Raw genomic sequence first — 16,598 nt, forward strand, 5'->3', positions numbered from 1 at the left:
AAGAATCAGAGACACTCGTTGCATTGGCAAGCCAAGGGCAAGATCTTGCAAGCCAAGGAGAGACACGTGATATTTTGCACCGTAGAATCCTTGAGCTTGAGATAGAGCTATCAGAGGTCCAAGCCAAGCTGCAACAGTATGCAACACTCTACGAACTATTGCTAGATTAAGCTGGTCCTTCATAGCAAGGACCTACATGCCATCTCCTACGCCTGAAAGTGTTGAGTTTGACATAGAAAAACTACTCAATGAGCTGACTCAATCTTTGGGTTGAGCACTTTGCTCACTTTGCCCCTATCTATTTTGGCAAAGGGCTACAATTTTTGTAGTCATAGTTCATCATTTATCCCCTCAGCTGGCCATTTTTGTATTCTTGATCAAACAAATAGTGTTGGATTGTATCTAACTGTAATTATGACTCTTGTTGCAAAAGTAACGAGAGAGCGAGAGAGAGAGAGAGAGAGAGAGAGAGAGAGAGAGAGAGAGAGAGAGAGAGAGAGAGAGAGAGAGAGAGAGAGAGGTGAACATGTTGTAGTGTAAAATGGCGATGTGTCATAATTACTCACAACGAGCAAAACTTACAAACCTTAATCATACATCTTCATCTCCATCAAACATACCAATCATATAATCTAATTCATCCATATTAGAACATTCTGAAGCTATCCCCCATTCCATATCATTGTCATCGTCTACTTTCACAGCTATAGCTTCATGGGTTTGAAAAAGACCATAGTTCTTTTGTGCTGCTCTCATCGCAATGTTCACCGACTTATGAAATGATTCTCATGTTGCAAAAAAAATAAACCAAATCAGCAGCACGTTGAGGATGAAGTCGTTTTGTTTCTAAGTATGCAAAAAGTCAAAAGCCGACCAGTTCCTCTCACAACTTCCACTTGAAGTTGCAATAGATAGAACCCTAATAACAATGTGTTGCAGCTCCACTTTCTCCCCACCATATTCCTTCCACCATAGAGGCACACTTGTGTGTGCAATGGCATCTATATGCCATGGATCCTGGAACATGCCAGTTGAATTAGCATAATCAACTCGCTGATGAAAAGCAGTCTTCCCATCCTCTTGTCCTAATAATTGAAAGCACACTGTTTTGAAGTCACTCATGACTTCTTTATTATCCGATTATTGGTGCATTTGAAATTTAGGATCTAATACAAATACAGCACCATGCAACAGCATATGCAATTGCACCCATCGCTTATTGGTAGCTGTGATTATGGAAGCTTTGTCCTATGCACCAAAGCCAGCATGCTCTCTTATTTTTGCAATGCCTCTAACATATACCAATAGACTTGATCAAAGACAAAAGAGTCTTTGTCAACTATTCACAAAAGATCTACAAATGGTTTTGCCAGGGTGACAATTCTCTCTACATTGCGCCAAAAAACTTGCGAGTTCACAAGTTGTACACACCTTGTAGCTTTCTCTTGCTAGCTGGGATACTTGTTAAGCCATGCATCCCACCATCTATCAGTTACTATTTTAACTAATGCAGTCTTCACTTCTTGCAAGGTAGCAAGAACATAATATACGGTTGCAAACCTTGTCGCACAAAATATCTGCAAAGTTTTGTTGGGTGATTTTAATAAAAAAAGAGCATACAAAAATTGATGCTCTCTAATAAATTTCACCACATGATTAGCATTCAGTAGCGCTTTTTTATGACAGCCATTCTTTCAATGTCTTTTAATAGCAAATTAAGAGTATGCGTGGCACATGGCACCCAAGTAATTTCTGGGTACTTAACTTGGATAGCCCTTCCTGCATCCTTGTAATTGGATGCATTATCTCTGACAATTATAGTCACATTCTTTGGTCTACCTGCCTTTGCTATGGCACACTCATATATCCTTGCTAGATAATCACTGGTCTTCTCTTTTAAGAGGTGTCAATGGCTTCTACAAACATAGACCCTCTAGGATTGATAAGCATCACATTGATGAGCGTCTTCTTTTGACAGTTGGTTCATCCATCCAATGCTATGGTGCAACCATATGCAGAAACAAAGTCTACCACCGTGCACTTGAGGATGTATTCAATACTGTCTTTCACTTTATCTAGATACTCTGTGTGCATCTTATTATAATAAGGAAGCACAAACCCTTTTTTGACCGTGCTCATTAAAACATCTTGAAATATGGGGTTGTGTATAATATTGAATTGTATACTACACACCACAAAAGCTTGCGTCCATTTGAAGTGCAACTCAAGAAACCATTGCTTATCTATCACTTCATATAGTGTTTGGCCATTGAATGATGCTTTACTAACTTTAGTTGAGCTAGGATTTGTTGCTGCTGACGTTGAAGCATGTCCGTGAAAAGGAGTTGGCTAGGGAGTGTGATCATTTGCTTCCATAGGCACATGCTTTGTCCTCTCATTGACAAAATACATTTCAACATCCATTGCAGCTTGTTTGGCATTAACACTTTTCTTTTTAGCTACTGCAAGAATTTGCTCTTCGATGGGAGCGTACTTTGGCAATCTAGCATGAATATCTCTTGGAGGTTCCGTACACTCGAACACATTACCAGGTACTTTAAACAAATGCTCTTTGATTCTGATGGCATTACCACTGAATGCATGTCTTGCATTTCAATCGAGATGTATTTTTTCCAGCACGTAGCTCGTGGACGTAACTCCACTCATGTCCTTTCATCATGATGAAAAATAAATTTAAGCTGTCAGATAAAAAAATCCACTTGTTGGTTTTGAGGTGAAAATTACTTCAAAGAAACAAACTACACAAGCAATGCTCTATTGATCAATATAGTGATCAAAATCTGTTCACATTATCAATTAATCTCACGCTACATTATCAATTAACAATAGATAATGATAGTCTTTGTATTCTTAAATAAACTTGAATGTCAATCAAATCATATTTTGATTTACTAAATAACTTCATCACTTCAAAAAAAATGGTTTCAATCACATTGCACTAAATCATTCATCTAATGTGCAAGATTTTGGCTTTTACACATTACGATAATCGATAATTTTAATCCATTGCACTATATTAATTTATCTAAAGTGCAAGCTTAAAGCTTTCACACATTACGATAATCGGTAATATTGATCAAATTTTGCCAATTGATTCTCATTGGAAATGAGGATTCATTGCAATCTTTGATGATTGTCATATCTATCTGAAGTACGAACATGAAGTTCTCACACTCCACAGTAGATCTTTGAAAGCTTATCTATGTGCATTTGATGCACGTGTACAATCACACAGTATGATAGACGTAGCAATCCAAATAAAGATAATGTAATATCAATGTATTTGGACATGAGATTCTTAAATTTTTATTCCAGTAAGAGCATAGTGTGATGGCTCTACACAGGACAAGATAATGTCTATCTATGTTCACTTTGAGGTGAGAAAGTATCTACACGTCAAAATCAAACTTTCCTAAATAAAGCTGACCTCTATTCTATTATATTTTGCTGATAGATAACCTCATGTGAGAGTACACTCTGCACACAACGGTAATCTCTAAATTATATCACTAATTCACTTCTACATGTCAGTAAACTGAGCATGTAGCAAGTGATCCCTAAAAAATAAACACCTTGTATGAGTGAGAGTTTGAGCTCTACACAACATACAAAGTTTACATAATTCGATTTTAAAACAAGTATAAATAAAATTTTAACAAAACATTAAATTATATTTAATCAAAAATTTAAAAACTTTTGAATTTTTATTTTTAAAATTATAAACCAAATTCACTTTTTTTTTGTCTCCTATTGACATGGAATACCTTTTGTGAGGAACACTAGTCTCAACAAAGCGCGTTGCCGGTATATATACTTTTTTTTAAATCAATACATCTTTCGATCGAAAAAAAAATTGTGCTAAACATCTTTCGATCGAAAGATTTTTTGATCGAAAGATACTTCGACCGAAAAACTGAGAAAAAAAACGTTTCCCGTTTTTGCTGACATGTCATCGATAATACGCCCGTATAATATGGGGTCAAGTACAATACAACCGTATATGATGTAATATATGTTTCTCGTATAACATATAATGCAACTTAGATCTTAGGCGCACCTAAGGTAGATTTGATAAATTATTTTGTTTTCTTCAATGCACCTTAGAACAAATGCAGTCCTAATGATTCTACTTACCGTACTCCTACTGAACATGAAGAAATAGTACAAAAGGTAAAAAGTTCAACCTTCACTCTGAAATGCCTACTCTCTACTTAGGTGATACCCTTACCGATCACTAGCTCGTCTCAAGGACTCTCTACCTAATTAGTCCTACTAAACTAAAGCTCCCAAGGTCCTTACCGACTATCTCTACTCTCAAACACCTCTCAACCATGATAAGGTCAAAAAATGTGATACTATAGACAAAATTAGAGGAAGTAATGGAAATTCAACAAGATACTTTGGGTTTCTCTCTAGTCTAGGTTGTCTCATCCCCGACAATGGAGCCAAAATGTCGGTCAGTTGCCAAGCCTCTCCATATCGATGGTAGCAAAGTGAGAACCACAGACATGTTAATTTCCACTCGCCGGAATATTATGGCCGGACGGCGGCCGAAAAGTGGTCGGAAAACAACCGGTCGGTTGGCCGGTGGCCGGTAGTCAATGGCCGGTGGCCGGTGGTCGGCAGTCAATGGCCGGTGGTCGGTGGCCGAATTCAATGGCCGGTGGCCGAATTCAAAAGCGGACTTGTCTTCTCAAGGGCGGCCACACATGGGCGGATTGGAGGGTCCGATTTGGACTTATTCGCACAAGGGCGGCTACACTTATGAGAGGCAGCCTTTTGGTCTATAAAAGGAGGCCATTTCTACACACATTTCATAGTGTGAAGTTGATGCAACAAGGTGAGTGTGAGGTGGTGAGAGTGAAGCAAGGCGGGAGCTCTATTAAGGGTTTAATCCCTTTGTAAACTACTTCTTCTTTTGAAGTGCTAAAGCCATTGAGTGGTTGCTTTCCCGTGGACGTAGCCCACATTGGGTGAACCATGTATATCATGTGTACTCTCTCTCTCTCTCTCTACTCTATAATCTCTTGTGTGTGAAATCTATCTCTCTCCATTAAGTAATCTACTCAAATATCTATTTAGCTACATCTTATTTCTTAACAACTGGTATCAGAGCAAGGTTTGCTCGTAGCTAAATTATCTCAAGGAAAGGATTCCTTGAATTGAGTGGGAGTTATGGCGGAGGAAGGGAAGCTCAAGATTGAGAAGTTCAACGGCAAAAACTAACAACATTGGAAGATGCAGATTGAAGACTATCTCTACCAGAAGGACCTCTATTTGCCACTAGGCGGTCTTGCGAAGAAGCCCGCAACAATGGAAGATGAAGCATGGATTGTCCTTGATCGAAAGGCACTAGGAACAATCCGGTTAAGCTTGGCGTCAACGATGGCCTTCAATGTTTTGGAGATGAAGACCACGGAGGACTTGATGAAGTCACTTGACGACTTCTACGAGAAACCATCAGCATCCAATAAGGTATTTCTTATGAAGCGCTTGTTCAATCTAAAGATGGCAGAGAATGGTTCAGTTGCAGAACACCTAAATGACTTTAACACAAACATAAGTCAACTTCAATCAGTGAAAATCAATTTCAATGACGAAGTGCGAGCTCTCCTTATACTATCATCTCTACCGGATAGTTGGGACATCCTTGTGACGGCTGTAAGTAATTCTATTTCTGGCACAAATACTCTTAAGTTTGATGATGTTGTGGGTGTTCTCCTAAGCGAGTAAATGCGAAGGAGAAGCACAGGAGAATCATCAAGTGCTGCATTGTCAGTAGAAACAAGAGGAAGGTCTAAGGAGAGGTTCAAAAACCAAAAGGGTCGTGATCGCTCAAGACGGAGCAAGTCACGCACAAAGTCAGTTCTTGAATGTTGGAACTGCAGCAAGAAGGGCCACGTGAAGAAGGACTGCTGGTCCAAGAAGAAGGAGACAGAGTGTCAAGACAACAAGCCAGCATTGGAGGCCAATGTGACAGGTAAAGTAGAGCAAGATGCTCTAATTCTCTCATTAGACAATGTGTCTAATTCCTAGATAGTAGATTCCGGGGCTTCATTCCATGCGACACCACACAAGCAACATTTCCAAGACTACACCAAAGGTAATTTTGGGTATGTATACTTGGGAGATGATGAAGCTTGTGAGATTGTCAGCAAAGGTACAGTTTCTGTCAAAACTGCTAACGGAAATGAATGGAAGCTTAAAGATGTTAGGCATGTTCCTTCTCTTCGCAAAAATTTAATCTCTATAGGACAATTGGACGATGAAGGTCACAACATTGCATTCGGAAACAAACAGTGGAAGATCTCAAAGGGATCTTTGGTGGTTGCCAAGGGAGAAAAGGTCGGTACACTTTACTTGTGTACTGTTAGCACGCAACCTTCAGCTTGTGCAGCAACTACAGAAGTTGACAGTGCAGTGTGGCACTACCGGCTTGGGCATATGAGTGCCAAAGGAATGCAAATCCTTCAAACAAAGAAGCTTCTACCAGGTTTGAAAGAAGTGGACTTAGAGTTCTGTGAAGATTGTGTTTATGGTAAACAAAAGAGGGTAAAATTTCAAAAATCAAGAAATGAAAGAAAAATAAAAAAACTTGAGTTGGTTCATTCTGATGTTTGGGGTCCAACAAGTACACCATCACTTGGTGGCTCATTGTACTATGTAACATTCATAGACGATGCGACTAGAAAAACATGGGTTTATGTCATGAAGAATAAATCCGATGTATTTTCCATATTTCAAAGGTGGAAAGCCTTTGTGGAGAATGAAACAGGTACCAGGGTTAAATGCCTCAGATCCGACAATGGAAGTGAATATTGCAGCCAAGCTTTTGAAATCTTTTGTGCTAGCAATGGCATTCGGAGGCAAAGGACAACCCCAAGGACACCTCAACAAAATGGTATTTCGGAAAGGATGAACAGGACAATCATGGAGCGAGCACGAAGCATGCGGTTACATGCAGGCCTACCGCTTGAGCTTTGGGCGGAAGCTGTAAGTACGTCTGTGTACTTAATCAACCGGTCACCCTCAACGGCATTGGATGGGGGAGTTCCAGAAGAGGCATGGACAGGTAAACCGGTTAATTATGCATTTCTCAAAGTGTTTGGGTGTGAGGCTTTCATGCACATAGATAGAAGCTTAAGATCAAAGCTAGATGCAAAGTCCAAAAAGTGTTTCTTCATTGGCTATGGAGAAGGTGACTTTGGGTATCGCCTATGGAATCCTGAAGATGATAAAATCTTAAAGAGTAGGGATGTAATTTTTAACGAACAAAATATGTACAAAGATTACTTGGAAAGAAAACAAACAAAAGAAATGGGTGATGAGTACATGGAGCTTGAGGACGGTGAAGACTCAAGGACTGCAAACGGTGACAATGTGCAACAACGTCAACCAAATGAGGAGCCTCAACCTATTCCCCGAAGATCTACAAGAGCAAGTAGACCTCCAAAAAGGTTTGTTCCTTCCTTCAACCATCTCTTGATCTCAGATTCTGTAGAGCCGGAATCATACGAAGAAGCTATGCAACATGAATCCAAAGAAGAATGGATGAAGAGCATGCAAGTGGAGATGGAATCACTACATCACAACCAAACATGGGAGTTGGTTGAGTTGCCTAAAGGTAAGTGGGCACTTCAAAACAAATGGGTGTACAAGCTGAAGGAAGAAGAAGGTGGGAAGAAAAGGTACAAGTCTAGGCTTGTGGTAAAAGGGTTTTCTCAAAAGAAAGGTATTGACTTCAATGAAATATTTTCTCCTATTGTAAAAATGAACTCAATTAGGCTTGTCTTAAGCCTTGTGGCTGCTCATGATTTAAATCTCGAGCAAATGGATGTAAATACGGCATTCCCTCACGGTGACTTAGAGGAGGAAATCTACATGCTTCAACCAAAGGGGTATGAAGTAAAAAGTAAGGAGAAAATGGTTTGCAGATTAAAGAAGAGCTTGTATGGTTTAAAGCAAGCATCAAGAAAATGGTACTTGAAGTTTGATCGATGGATGTTGGATCATGGATTCACAAGATGCAACTCGGATCACTGCGTCTACACGAGGAATTTGGGAGATGGGAAGTTCATCATCCTAATGTTGTATGTTGATGACATGATGATTGCAAGTGCTAGCATGCAGGACATCAAAGACCTAAAAGAGGAGCTGTCTAAATCTTTTTCAATGAAAGATTTGGGTGCTGCAAAGAGGATACTTGGTATGAAAATATCAAGGGACAGGACGAAGAAGACAATAAAGCTATCTCAAGAAGATTACATCAAGAAGGTACTAGAAAGGTTTGCAATGCAAAATGAAAAACCAGTTTCTACACCTTTGGTTGGTCATTTTAAACTAACAAAGGAAATGTGTCCAAAGACACAAGAGGAGATAGCCTATATGTCTAAAGTTACATATGCTACAGCGGTAGGTTCTCTAATGTATGCTATGGTTTGGACAAGGCCAGACATTGCACATGCAGTGGGAGTTGTGAGTAGGTTCATGGACAACCCAGGTAAAGAGCATTGGCAAGTTGTGAAGTGGATACTTAGGTATCTAAAAGGGACAACAACAAATGCTTTGTATTTTGGAGGAACTGATATTTTTCTAGAAGGGTATGCTGATGCAGATATGGCAGGTGACAAAGATACTCAAAGGAGCACTACTGGCTATGTGTTCATGGTGGAGGCACAGCAGTAAGCTGGGCTTCAAAGATGCAGAAAGTGGTTTCACTTTCTACCACGGAAGCAGAGTATGTAGCAATGACGGAGGCAAGCAAAGAAATTCTGTGGCTTCACAGATTCTTAGAAGAGCTTGGATTCAAACAGGACAACTGTGTCTTGTACAGTGATAGCCAAAGCGCTATCTATCTTGCGAAGAACTCAACCTTTCATTCAAGGACAAAGCACATTGAGGTGAGATATCACTTTATACGCACTCTTTTGGAAGAGGGACAGCTAAAGCTAGGAAAGGTGCATACAAGTGAAAATCCTGCAGACATATTTACAAAGGTGGTCAACAAGGAGAAGTTGATCTTTTGCTCATCTTCAATCGGCATTCAAGGATAAGAAGCCAGAATGTAAAGCAGTCACAGGTTTGGTTTGGAGATCAGTCTCCAAGTGGGAGATTGTTAAGTATGGAGCCTGATTTACCCTTGTAATCTTTTGTGGTAAAAGCGCACATTTGTAAGGCCCCCATTATGAGGAGAAGCCATCGTGCGTGAAGGAAAATCACTCACCGGAAACCAAAATTTTCACGGACAAGAATCAGGAGCAACTTTAGGGGCCTCGAGGGTGGAGGCCCCCGAGACTTTTTTTCCCCCTCGCCGGAATATTTCTTTTCGCCGGAATATTATGGCCGGACGGCGTCCGGAAAGTGGTCGGTGGTCGGAAGTCAATGGCCGGTGGCCGGTGGCGGAATTCAAAGGTGGACTTGTCTTCTCAAGGGTGGCCACACATGGGCGGATTGGAGGGTCCGATTTGGACTTATTCGCACAAGGGCGGCTACACATGGCTGCCTCTTATAAGAGAGGGCAGCCCTTTTGGCCTATAAAAGGAGGCCATTTCTACACACATTTCATAGTGTGAAGTTGATGCAACAAGGTGAGTGTGAGGTGGTGAGAGTGAAGCAAGGCGGGAGCTCTATTAAGGGTTTAATCCCTTTGTAAACTACTTCTTCTTTTGAAGTGCTAAAGCCATTGAGTGGCTGCTTTCCCGTGGACGTAGCCCACATTGGGTGAACCACATATATCATGTATACTCTCTCTCTCTCTCTCTCTCTACTCTATAATCTCTTGTGTGTGAAATCTATCTCTCTCCATTAAGTAATCTAATCAAATATCTATTTAGCTATGTCTTATTTCTTAACAAGACATAAAATGTCAATCCGTGGGATGTAGCTGACTCGACTAGTGCATGGAGGCTACAAGATATAGCTAATCGCTCAAAAAACCCAGGTCTCAATCGCTCCTACCTATCTTAGTCACAAATGTGTGTCAAACATCAAAAACTACTTTCGTAACCGCAAACTTGATCCGATGATTTGGTATAGCTACAAGTCTCCGCGTGTAGCGCAACTTTATGCCTAGTATGAGCAAAGCATCCTTAACGCTCTTGTGTGCTCAAATGTCATTTTTGACATGCGAAAAAAATAACACCTAAGATAAACAACCTATTTTAGATCAATCATCTACAGCTTCCTCTAGATGTGGTCTACCTATTCCTAAGGTCAAAAACGAGTTTTGGTGTGTGTATGGTGCATAGGGAGAAAAATCAGCTTGTAGATAGCAGGACTAAAAACACACTTTCATTGCGAGAAACTTACACTAAATGGAAGAGCTTTCCTCTATGAACGCGTCGGTATGCTCGAAATAGCAATGCAACACCATACGAGCAAGACACAAAGAATAATAATAGACTCATGCTGAGCTTCTGCAGCAAAAACTTACTTTCATTATCCAAAAACTTAGGTTTTTAAGTACAAAAGTTGGCTTTTATACCTTAGTCAAGGTTCAAAGAGTGGATTCCTAGCTATTTGGGCTCAATACAAAGCTTAAAAATTGCATATGGTTACAAACTTGGAGGCCCTCAACCCCTTTAGAATCATTGGCAATCAATAATATTACAATGGCTTTGGACTTTTGCCGGATTTTTTTAGTAATACAAAGGGGTTTAATACAATCAATTGAATTTAAAAATGATTGGCATCCTCGGTGGTAGCTTCTTCAAAGTCCATAAATTGCAAGGTATCTTTATCTTGCATCACGAAATCTACATGTTCTTCCCCTGGAGTGGTGGCATGTGTCATGGAAGTTTCTTGAGCTTTTCTCAATTCCGCTTTATGTTGGTCAATTTCCTATTGATATCTCTTCTCTCATTGCATAAACCTGATGGAGAGTTCTCTTCTCTACATTTGCTCTAGCTTCAGGTCCATCTCAAGTTCTTTATCTTTTGGTTCCACTTCTTTATACGTCTAGTGTGTGCCTGTAGTGTGGATACTGTAGGGTTTTCCTTGAGTTGGTTTAACAATGTATTTTTCTCCTGGCATTTAGCTTCTGACTGTGCCAGCTAATTATTTGCAATGTTGAGCTAAATTTGTAACCAATTGATTGTGGAAGCAGACTCTTGTAGAGACGAGATGGTCATTGTGACTTGTTTCTCTTGTTTTTGATTCCTTGTTTGGAGAGCTTTGAAATTCATTGTTGACTTTGCAGTTAGTTCAGCCGGTTCCTTTTCTTTGAATTCCATGGATTCTTTGTACAATTCAACACAAAAATTGGCCATATCAAGACGTTCATCTGAGAGCCACAATTGCTTATACAAACTATGGAGCTGTTGGTGGCGAGCATAGATCTCATCTTTCATTTTTTCCACCACATCATGTGCATACTAGTAGGCAGATTTATCTATATCCTCCAGACTCTCCAACCTTCTTGTGTTGCTCGCATCAAGTTGATCCGCTGGATGCGTCATGAGACTCAATTGTGATTGGCTCATTTGGCTGGTTGGCTTGAGTACTTGAAGCATGTTGCGAATAGGTTTAGTCCCTTCATGTTTATCTCAAGTTTTCAACCTCGATCACCAGATATGGTGGGGTTGTCCATTGATGAGAAATGATAGCAACTCAAGGATTTAATCTATGCTGATGAGTCATGTCAGCCTGTCACTCTCATGGAAAGTTGACAAGAGGTAGTCTTACATGTTCAAGCACCTTGAAAAAGTCTAAAACATGGCCATTCATTTAGACACCTCTTAGTTGTGAGATAACTCATTTCAGTCTACACACTATGTACTAATTCGATTTTGGATATAAGCAGTTTACAAAGGGACACCAATGTGGACAATTAGATGCTCTTCTTGGTTTTATTGAACCTCTTACTGAACTGTGTATCAATAAAATGAACAACTGGACCTGTGAGAGGTGCCACTGTGGAAAACACTAATGTTTTTGAGAAGATATCACCACTTTTGTTTTTGAGGACAAAATCGCTTCTCCAAGGGAGGAGTAATGTCAAGCCAAGGGCCAGGAGACACATGTGGTACATGGGATCTATATATAGCGAGGACCAAGGGTCTATATAAAGCACGGTTGGGTAGAGAAGAGCATGGCGTTGTCCTCAATCTCGCATGCGGTTGGTCGGACCAATGTGGATGGCAAAACACACTATAAATAAGTGTTCAAGGATAAGGAACACTCATTCTCTAATGGTTGGGTGGTGTGTTGGGTTTGCATTTATATGCTTGTCTTTTTAAAAATTATACGTTGATAGCCATTTTTCGACTCTCATAAAATAATTTTAAGAAGCCACTTCACCCCACAAAAACACCCTAGCACAATGACTAGGCTCGCTTTTTCATTATAAATAGTGTGCGTGCGTTTAGGTTTTTATCATATTTTTTTATATCAAATCATTGAGCGAGTCATTAGGCTACGAGACCAAAAAAATAAATTTATAATATTACGGTCCTCTTACATGTAAATATTTTTTATCAAATAAAGGACCTAAGTATAAAGGTTTTTTTTCAAAAATTTTGTATTTATATAAATACATATTCCTAGGTGTGCGTTATCAGACCTAAGTGTGCATTTTTCTAGATCTCTTTGCATCCTTTCATGGCATGAAATATTTCTATGTTAGTGCGTACATACCCCATAACATTTATTTTTGCAAAATAAACCCATACATTTCATCCCGCACCCTCGTGGAAGTCGAAATTTGTTTCTACATTGTCACTCACTTTCACTAGATATTTTCTCACTTGCATATTTTACTCTTTCACCCAAAAACAAAATAAAATACTCCTATCATGATATTCCTTCATGGGTCCTGCACATATTTTTTCCATACACCATGTGTTCATAAAGACAAGGGCTAGGAAAAATCCAAGAATTAGGTCTATCATGTGCAATTGTTTTTTATTCTTGAAAATTCATCATCCATGCATGTGGCAAGGGCCACTTGGATTCCTTAGGTCATGGCATGGCTCATGGGGGGCTCACCTTTGGATGTATAAGGAGAATTCAACCAAAAAGGGTCCCACATAAGCACCTTTGCAGTACCACAATACATAGCTTTTTGGGAAAATTTTGGCACCCTTCTATCGTCTGAATCAACAAAATTTTTCAACATACAAAATGAAGCTCGTGAGCTGAATTATTTTACATAAATACTTTAGAATTTTTGAAGATAAGCACGAATTTTGGTGAATTGTTTTGTGTGACCCAGTCTGCCCACTCTATGCACACAAGGATCCTCTTACTCTTCTATCATATGATCACACTACACCACACCATTCTCAACACATAACACACCACTCTTCAAGCCTAGTTGTGTAGAGTGTGTACATTGTGAGTGCTCTATTCCATCACTACACATAGGTGCATGGAGAAGCTTGAAGTTAGCTATGCCATCTAGAGGAATGGAGTGATACCATGGAGAAGTTAGTTATGCCATCTAGAGGAGTGGAGTGATACCATACTCTGCATCACACTTGTAGCCTACTCTTGTCCATAAATAAGATTTATAGTTTTGGGTGCAATTGTATGCTGCAACTACGACTCTTCTCTCCAACTTAACTTGATAAGTTGGCTCATCAGGTGGTTGAAGGTATATTGTCCTTGAAGTCTGTTGTGCTATTTCATGCTTGTTGATTTGAGGGCTTAGTGAATTGTTTGCCTAAAAAGTCAATTGTAAGAGGGTGCTCGGTGAGAGGGCTCCCGTGACCTTAAGACAATTTGTGTATTGGAAACAAGGTCAAGTTTTGTGTTGTCTCTCTATTTCTCATCAAGCTTTGTGTGCATCTAGTCTTTAAGGCTAAGACTGAGTTGCTCAAGTTGATTTGTGCTCTTTACCTCTCTCTGGCGTGGTGAATGTTTGTGTTTGGTGTGTGTGGCTATCTTGCATTCCCCTACCTTTGTGTGTTTCATTACAAGGAGATATCACGCGCGTCCTAGTTCACATCTACAACTAGGTGGTGCCTCTTTTCTTGTATTGGTTTCTGGCTATAGGTTGTTGTTATCTTTGATTGTGCTTGCCCCAGCCGCAATTGAGCAGCATGGGAGCCTTGAGAGGTGTTTAGAGGTCACCTCTCTTGTTGCCCGCCCTGGACCACCTCAAATTGGTGTCCCCACTGAGGATGGCTTGTGTATTTTTGTGTAGAATCAACCTTTAGCATAGTCAAGTAGTTTGCATGAATCACGAGAATTTGTATGATCCTTTTATTCCCATTGCAAGGCAAAAGGTGCACATAATTGTTAGTACTAAGTTACAATTTCAACGAGTAATTCGTAGAATTTTGGGCACTCTTAGGTTGGCCGAGATAAACGCTTCAGTAAATCCTTTTATTTTGCCTCTTATTAGGTATGACCTTAGTTTGGATGTCTATATTTTTGTTTTGTTTTAAGAATTAGGTCATGCATAGACCATGGATAATGGCCCAGTAATAGAGGTTTTCCCCTTCCATTTCACACGACACATTAGAGTAAACAATGCAATTAGTAGAAAAATCCATTTTCAACAACGTATGGTGTTCATGTTTGGTGCCCAAAGAGTAGGAGAAATTCTCACGTCACCAAACCCTGTCATCCTACCTCTTATTGATTATCATAGGTCATTTGATGTGAATATTTTTATTTTGTTGTAGAATAGATTGCAATTTAGAAAATATTATTGAAAAAACAAAAATGTGCGTCACTTGAAATCAGTTCAATGGAGAGGCAACGCCAAATGTCTGGATATCCTCTTTTCTTTGGAGAGCCTGGAGAGGATGAATAATTATTTTTAGTGAATTTCAAGATGTCTTGCCATATCAAGAGGATAGTAACTGATCAAGAACGTGTAGAAATGTTTGAGGTGGTCCTTAGGAAAGATGCTAGCACTTGGTTTGACTCTTTGCCTGAGGAAGTTAAGGGGAATTACACAAAAGTTTTGAATCGTTTCAAGAAATACTTCTTTGATCCCCAAAACACTCAAAAACTATGGCAAGACATTTTTTCTCATAAGCAAAAATACTTAGATGACTAATACTTGTACAAGCAGGAGTTTCTACATCTTTGGGCTCTATGGATACGAAATGTTGCTAACCCTGGTGATGGTGCAGAATTTCTAAAGAAGGAGAGGTTCATAGCCGGACTCTTTCCTGACCTTAAGGTAAAAGTTGAGGCGGGTGCACCTGCTACCTTTGATGCAACTGAAACTAGGGATACTGAGAAATATAGGAAACTCAAGTGCTTAACACTAGGTTGGTAATGGGACACTTTTATGTCCTGTTAAGTGACCATTTTCCTTGAATTATGTCAAGAGTTTCAAAATGGATTTTGAGGTGCTATCTATCTAGAAAGTTGTCTCATGAGCTGAAAAAAACTCGACATTTTTTTGGAATATCAATTCCATCTTTAACCTTGTCCTTGCACAACATTTCACAACCTAAACTGTGTGAAAAAACGGGTCCTGTTTTTGGCTTTTTTCAACTTTTTGCAACTATACCACTCTAGAATTCATGTTTGTGAGGTCTATAATGTTAGAGAACTATCTTTAGTAGTCCTCAACATGTCCTGATGCTTCTAGGAAGAAATAAATATTAAAAGTTGTAAGTTATGACCAAATTACAAAAATGTCAAATCCTGTTTTTTAGCCAATTTTAGCTCTTGTATGATTTTTTTGGTGGCTTTCATGATATCCAAATGCAGTTTTGATTTTCTATGTTGCATATTGTAACATAAAGCTAATATTCCTTGAGTTTTGGGGCACCTAAAACTCTATTTTTCATAGTAGACAACGATGGTTGATTTTTTCAATTATAGAAGAAAACGAAACATTCTAGTATATCAAGTATAGCTTTTTCAATATTGTTAGTTTCTTGTGACAACTACAAGCATTTTGTAGGTAGTAACCATATCTAGTCATAAGGATCAAATTTGGCTAGATATTGAATAGTTTCTATAGGATTCTACAAATCATAATGTTGAACCCAGTTTTTTCATGTTTGCTGTATTTAGCACTTCATCTTTGTCCCCAAGATTCCCCTTGGTAAGATATGTATTATTCTTTTGACATGCTCCATGGCTCCTTATGAACCTAAAGGACAATAGAGAACTAAGAAAACATGCATATATTATTTGTATTGAGCGTGGCTATAGAAACTTTGATAATAGGTTTGCAGAATGGTAAAAATTCAACTTTTTTGTACCTATTTCTTTTGGCAAAACAAAAAATAGTGAGTGAGAAGCAATCATATGTTCTGATCACCAACCCATTGAAGTTAACTAGGGAATTTATCTCAAGTCCTAAAAAAATCCCTAATCTTATTTTTATGCAACAAAACGTAAGAAATGACTGTTTTGATGAAAATGTACTGGTCCATCAACTTTGGAGGCATGGTGTGACCATGTATAGTAAGCCTTGAACTATAACCTCATGAAAGGATTTTACAAAATGAGTGGATCTACTATGCTTTTGGAGGTTTTTTTCAAAACCCTGAAAGGACACTTTTATGTCCTATTAGGTTACCAACCTAGTGTTAAGGGGGGGGGGGGGGGGGGGGTTCCAATAGAAGGTCTTAGACCCAAAGGTAAGTCAAAAGCATCAAAATCTA

The sequence above is a fragment of the Adiantum capillus-veneris genome, chromosome 5 (genome assembly GCF_014529385.1).
Source record: "Adiantum capillus-veneris isolate H3 chromosome 5, ASM1452938v2, whole genome shotgun sequence".
Lineage (NCBI taxonomy): Eukaryota > Viridiplantae > Streptophyta > Polypodiopsida > Polypodiales > Pteridaceae > Adiantum > Adiantum capillus-veneris.